Below are 6,091 nucleotides of genomic sequence, written 5' to 3'. Positions count from 1 at the left end.
TGCGGTCAAGTCTGCAGATGTGGCCTCACTCTGCGCTAGGAGATCTGGGTGGCCGGCAACGTTTTGCAGAGTGCTCCTCCAGACGGGGCTCGTCGGCTGATCCATGAGACACAGGACACCTGAGAGAAGGGCCGACAAACCCCACAGAGTCGCTCCCAACATGGAGAGGACAGGACCACAGCGGGGCTCTCGCAGTCCACGCTTTGGACAGGTCTTGCTGCAACCTGTGGTGCTCGTCAGGCGCGAGGAAGTTTCCCAGGGCAGGAGCTCTAAGTGACACAGCAAAAGCGACACAGGCGATGCAGCAGGATGTACTTCAGCTCAGGGCTCAGGAACCACGGGGTGCAGCGTGGCCTGCAGCAAACCAGACACATCAGAAGCCAATGTCCCACCTTTTACATTCAGTGACATTGAACGGAGGGAGTTATATGTAGCAATCATCTTCCTGGGGGACCCGTACAGCACGCATGACCACCGACACTGACCACGAGTCCTTCCTAGGTCCTGGGGGCTACCCCACTTTACACGCACGGTTCCATGCACAAATCTACGCGTGGCAGTTGTTAGCCCCAGCTTAGAGATGAGGAAAACGCTGCTGGAAAAGCTAAGTGAGAAAATCAGACTTCAGCACACCTGCCATCTCCAAGACCACTACTACTCTATGTGCTAGGGTCTCAAGGGTTGGGTGTGTGGCATTTTAAGTGACTAATTGTAGGTGGTTTTCTTCTCTCCTACACCTGTTTAGCCTGAACGTGCACGTACATGCTCTGCTGCAGGGGCACTGCCGTATGTAGACCAGCAATGCTCTTTCCTGCCTCGGGTTCTCGTCACTGCCTTCCGGAAAATCTCACCTGCTTTACAGCCAAGCCAGGTAGGCCTGGTCAGCCGCACAGTGAAACTCCTGCAGTGTCAGAGCTAAGTGCTGGCTGAGACTTTAACGGCGAAGACAGTGGAGTAATGGGGATAAACTGAGCAAAACTGTATTGTAACGCAGATGAACGTCTAGAAGCAAAAGAAACTGACACCCCTGAGAGCAGGCGACTGTCTCTTACTATGATGTTAATAGCAGCTTGCTGTTTCCAGTGTCTCCGTGTGCCAGGGTTTCCAGTCAGCGTTTGTGTTTATCTGCTCTTGGGCTACCTGATCAAACCTCTGCAGAGATCAGGGATATCTAAATTGACCCAGTATCTGCAGGCTGGCTGCTCAGAGGCCGTGGTGTGGAACGGCCAGGACATCGCTTAGTCATACGGGGCACAAGCATGTCACTTGCCACTCGTGTCTTTCTGTTTCATCAAACCCTCTTTTCTCCTGAATATTGACCATAGCAAAGTCATTAGCCTTTGAGATGCATTTGAAACATCAACTTGCTTTGTTCAAGAGGTTTAAGACACACGTAAGTCTTTCTTGCCATGCTCAACACACACAGCCGGCCGTTTCTGAAGTCAGTGTTTCTGGAACAAAAGCCTCGGCCTGCCCCAGTGAACATTCACACTGAGCACACTGTCGCAAGGCTGCTTGGCCAACCAGCAGGGGGCAGGAGAGAGCTGCAGGGGCCACGTGGGGTCCCTGCAAAGGCGCCTCACTCCCTCAAATCAAGACCGGTGCCTCCTGCCAATCCAGCGGCTTCCTCCAAGGGGAGGAGGCCTCTTCAGCTGCTACTGCACTGATTTCAGACGGCTCAGCCAATGGGGCAACAGATTCAACAGAGTTCCATGTTGTTTAAGGAAAACTTCTGTTACCAGGCAACCTTAGTACCATATTCAACGTAAAATAACCAACAACATTGTTTCCAAAACAACATGCTACTAGTGCCTTATCCTTCAATGCTGCTTAAACACGGAAAAGTATGAGGAAAAAAGAGCATGGCACTTACTTCTTAAAAAATAACACCTCTTCCAGGTTATTTTTACCCCTATCATAAAAACTTAGAACTGTGGATTCCCTACAGGAATGTGGAGTGGGGTTGGATCCCCACACTGACCCAGCCTCACCCCAGGTCAGTCATCCCCCCACCACGGGGTTCACACCTCTCCAGACACTGTCACCTCATCAAGGAAAGGTGGCGTCTCTGAGCTGTCTTCGCAGGAAGCACCCGAACGGGAGCTAGAGACACAGACACACCCACAACTACTTTGAAATCCTAAACATATTTAAGGACTTCATTATTAGTTTTTTAAAACTGTAAGAACAAAGTGACCCTGGTTTTAACCTCTCTGTCACAATAACACCGTGTACATCTGTCTTTTGCTATTTGTTCCTTCTCCAGCAGCTGCTGCCTGGCTGGCCGACTGCAGAAGAACAGCCTCTGGTACTCCCGGGAAGCCCTCGGTAAAAGCGTGAACACCACGATCACGTCTCAGGACGCCGCACATGTTAGGGTCGCCCACAGACCGCCATTCCCAGTGCCTAGAAGGCACTGAACGGGCCTCCTGCTCTTTGTAAATTGTCAACTTTCCTAAGCTAAGTTTTCTTGAAAATTTTTAACTGCAGTCCACACGTACTTCTTTGTGCCTTGTTTTTATCCTAGAGGAATACTTTTATGGAAAATTAAGCTTGCAAGGTTGAAGGATTTTCTGAAAGTCGACTCCTAATCCTGGAAGAAAAAAAAAAATGGGCCAAATGTGGTGCTCACGCCTGTAATCCCAGCAGTTTTGGAGGTTGAGGCCAGGAGATTGCTTGAGGCCAGGAGATTGCTTGAGCCCAGGAGCTCGAGACCAGCCTGGAAAACATGGCAAAACCCTGTCTCTACTAAAAATACCAATAATAATAATAATAAAGCTGGGCATGGTGACGTGTGTCTAGTCACAGCAACTCAGGAAGCTGAGGTGGGAAGATCACCTGAGCCCAGGAGGTGAAGGCTGCAGTCATCCCAGATTTGCATCACTGCACTCCAGCTTGGGCGACAGAGTGAGACACCGTCTCGAAAAAACAAAAAGCAAAAACAACTGTATAAATCATTATAGAAGGGAGCTGGCCAGGCGCAGTGGCTCACGCCTGTAATCCCAGCAATTTGGGAGGTCGAGGTGGGCAGATCACCTGAGGTCAGGAGTTTGAGACCAGCCTGGACACTATGGCAAAACCCCATCTCTAATAAAAATACAAAAATTAGCGGGGCATGGTGGTGGGTACCTGTAATCCCAACTACTGGGGAGGCTGAGGCAGGAGAATCACTTCAACCCCGGAGGCGGAAGTTGCAGTGGGCCGAGATTGCGTCACTGCACTCCAGCCTGGGCAACAAGAGCGAGAGTCCACTTCAAAAAATAAAAATAAAAATGAAGGGAGCTTATGTTTTGTATTTAAGGGAAGGGAGAAGAACATTCAGTATTTATACCTCTCAAGCACACATCTCCAGTGGTGTCCTAAAGTATTCAAGATACACATTCCTACAAATATAGCTCAAAACTACTCACCAAGTTACATGCTAAAAGCACATGCATTGTAAGAATGCTACATTATATTTTTTGAGCATCTGTATCCAATATTTTAGCATACTGGCAGTTTTCCCTTCAGGTGCTGTATGCCTAAATTATTACATGTTTAGTCATTCATTTTAGAATTTATGACTATTATGCTTTAGGCAATAAACATAAGCTACTAAATTAATGACTTAGGGGAAAAGTTACTAAGTTAACTTGGAAGTTAAACTTTGCAAACTGAATTTGTTGGACCTCATTCAAGCTAGATGATCAGTTTTTTAAATTGTTTCCTGTGTGTTTCCCTCCAGGATGGAAATAGCTTCACTCTCATCCACTGTGCACACTGCAGCCCACGCCTCTCGTCCACCGCGCCACACTGCAGCCTGCAATTCACCCTGTACCAGGCTTTCCACACCGTACCTGAAAGTCACTAAGTATAACCAAGAAGGAAATGAAAAGCAGATAAATGACCTCCACCCCTACATCCAGCATGCAAATGTTAAACATTCATCAAAGTAAAACCAAAATCCCACGTTAGCTCACGATTGTAACTGGTAGAGTTATGTGCATGGCAATTTAAAAAGTCTAGTTAAGTAAAAACCTAATTGAGACTCTCAAGAAAGACATCTGCAAAGATTGACAGTGAGGAGAGGACTTCACTCTGCATCCAGCCTGTTCTGGAAGCCACGGCCAAATGCCAGGTTGTATAGATCCGAAAAGCAGGAAAAAACAAGTGTTGAAAGGTGTACAGTCTCAGCAATGTACAAATTCGATGTAGGATGCTCAGAAACCTTGAATTTCCAATCAGGAAACAGCAACATGAGCAAGTTTCCCAGCAGTGCCCACTTTCTACCTACGGCACGTGTAACAGTTACGCTGGCCACCTCCAGGGGGACAGAGGCTTCCTGGTCACATTCGCTCTGGCAGCCACACAGCTGGCCCCGCCAAACACCTGTCTAATACTGAGGAACCACTCTCTCCCTGGGCTTTGCTCACTCTAGCCAGGAGAGCATATTTACAGAGTACTTTACTGAGTCCTCGTTCAATGCGTCAAGCTTGTTGAAGGCAGGGCAACCCCATTCCTGGCCCAATTAAGTGAACTGAGCAGAGCAAATGCCTCCAGTTGGACGGCACTCAGTCACAACAGCAGTGGCCACTGTTCACAGGGCGCTGGCTTCGTGCCGAGAACAGTTACAAGCGTCTTCTCTCTGTCCGAGGAATGTGCACTGCAACCCTGTGGGGCCGTTTGCAACGTCCACCAGAGTTCTGAGGCAGCCAAGTCCAGGCTGTCCGTGGGCCTTGCCACGTGGCCGTCCACGTCCCCTGCAGATCAGACCTCACTGCAGGGACCACGGGTTCCAGGGCTGCCTTGAGGCACATGCTCCCTTCACCACCTCCTCCTGGCCCCTGACATCAACCCTCACCACTGCTGCCAACACTTGATTTTCTCATGGCTCCTGAGGGGCCTGTTCTGCCCTTCCCTGCTCCCTGCGTCAGGCTTGGAGGGTACCCACATCAACGCCAACGCTCACGTAATCACCAACCTTTCCACGGGGCTGGATGCCTAGGAGTCTCAATATCAGAAAGTCAGATTCCTGTGCTTGTTGGAGAATTTCTTCCCATTGTACAAGTGAAGGAGATAAAATTCTAGGTGCCTGCAATAACCTCATTTCCACAACGAAGCAACTTCAGTAGTAGCACAAAACAAACAAACAAAAAAAAAAGCTTTTTTTTTTTAAACTTCTTTTATACAAGCTAAATACAATTTAATTTTTACATCCACGTTCTCATCAGCTCCCACCTGGTGAGCAGGCAAATAGTAATTTTCAAAGAAACAAATTGTTGCATAATTTTAACACTTAGCATTATCACTATTAAGCAAGAAGTATCCCAAAAATACATGATGATCTTGTTCTCACGTTCAAAAATTGATTGTCACACAGTGAAATAACACTTAATGCAAAGGAAATTTTCTTTTCAGGTATCTGTCCTGGAAAAGAAAAAAAAAAGATTTCTGGCAAAGAGATAAACATTAATTATGTAACAATCCAAAATGCCTCTGGGAAAAATGATGTCATCCAATTAGTTCTTTGAAGTGTTACAAATGCAGCTGAGTTTTAATAGTAATTTCTCCATAATTATCAAAAGAGTCTTTAAAAATCTTAGTGCTGAAATAACTATAAATGGATATAATACGCAAAGCAGAAGAGTTAACATTTGGGGTAGATTTTGGCCCATATTTTTAACACATGCATAGTTGTTCACCTAGTTGAAGCTTATCCCTCTCCTCCTAGGCTCTTCAAGACTGATTTTCAAACATAGACTGGCTTTTGGTACATGAAGGCAGCTTTAAAAGATGTCAGGATCCAGGATCAGGCCGGGCACAGTGGCTCAAGCCTGTAATCCCAGTATTTTAGGAGGGCAAGGTGGGCCGATCATTTGAGGCAAGGAGTTCGAGACCAGCCTGACCAATATGGCAAAACCCAGCCTATATTAAATATTTTTGTAATTAGCCAAGCGTGGTGGCACACACCTATAATCCCAGCTACTTGGGAGGCTGAGGCAGGGAGAACTGCTTGAAGCCAGGAGGCGGAGGTTGCAGTGAGCCAAGATCGCACCACTGCACTCCAGCTTGGGCGACAAAGAGAGACGGTCTCAAACTAGAACTTAGCCCT

The 6,091-nt window shown here is 47.3% G+C and overlaps 1 long non-coding RNA gene across 1 annotated transcript; it reads left to right on the top strand.

Annotated features, from left to right (window-relative positions):
* Positions 1-745: 745 nt before the first annotated feature.
* LOC144333294 (uncharacterized) lies at positions 746-5,470 on the top strand. The gene is made up of 3 exons (XR_013401838.1): positions 746-871; positions 2,267-2,438; positions 3,725-5,470. It is a non-coding gene; the product is annotated as an uncharacterized LOC144333294 (long non-coding RNA).
* Positions 5,471-6,091: the final 621 nt, after the last annotated feature.

This window comes from Macaca mulatta, chromosome 12 (assembly GCF_049350105.2).
Source record: "Macaca mulatta isolate MMU2019108-1 chromosome 12, T2T-MMU8v2.0, whole genome shotgun sequence".
Taxonomy (NCBI): domain Eukaryota; kingdom Metazoa; phylum Chordata; class Mammalia; order Primates; family Cercopithecidae; genus Macaca; species Macaca mulatta.
This window is presented reverse-complemented; position numbering and strand designations above follow the sequence as displayed.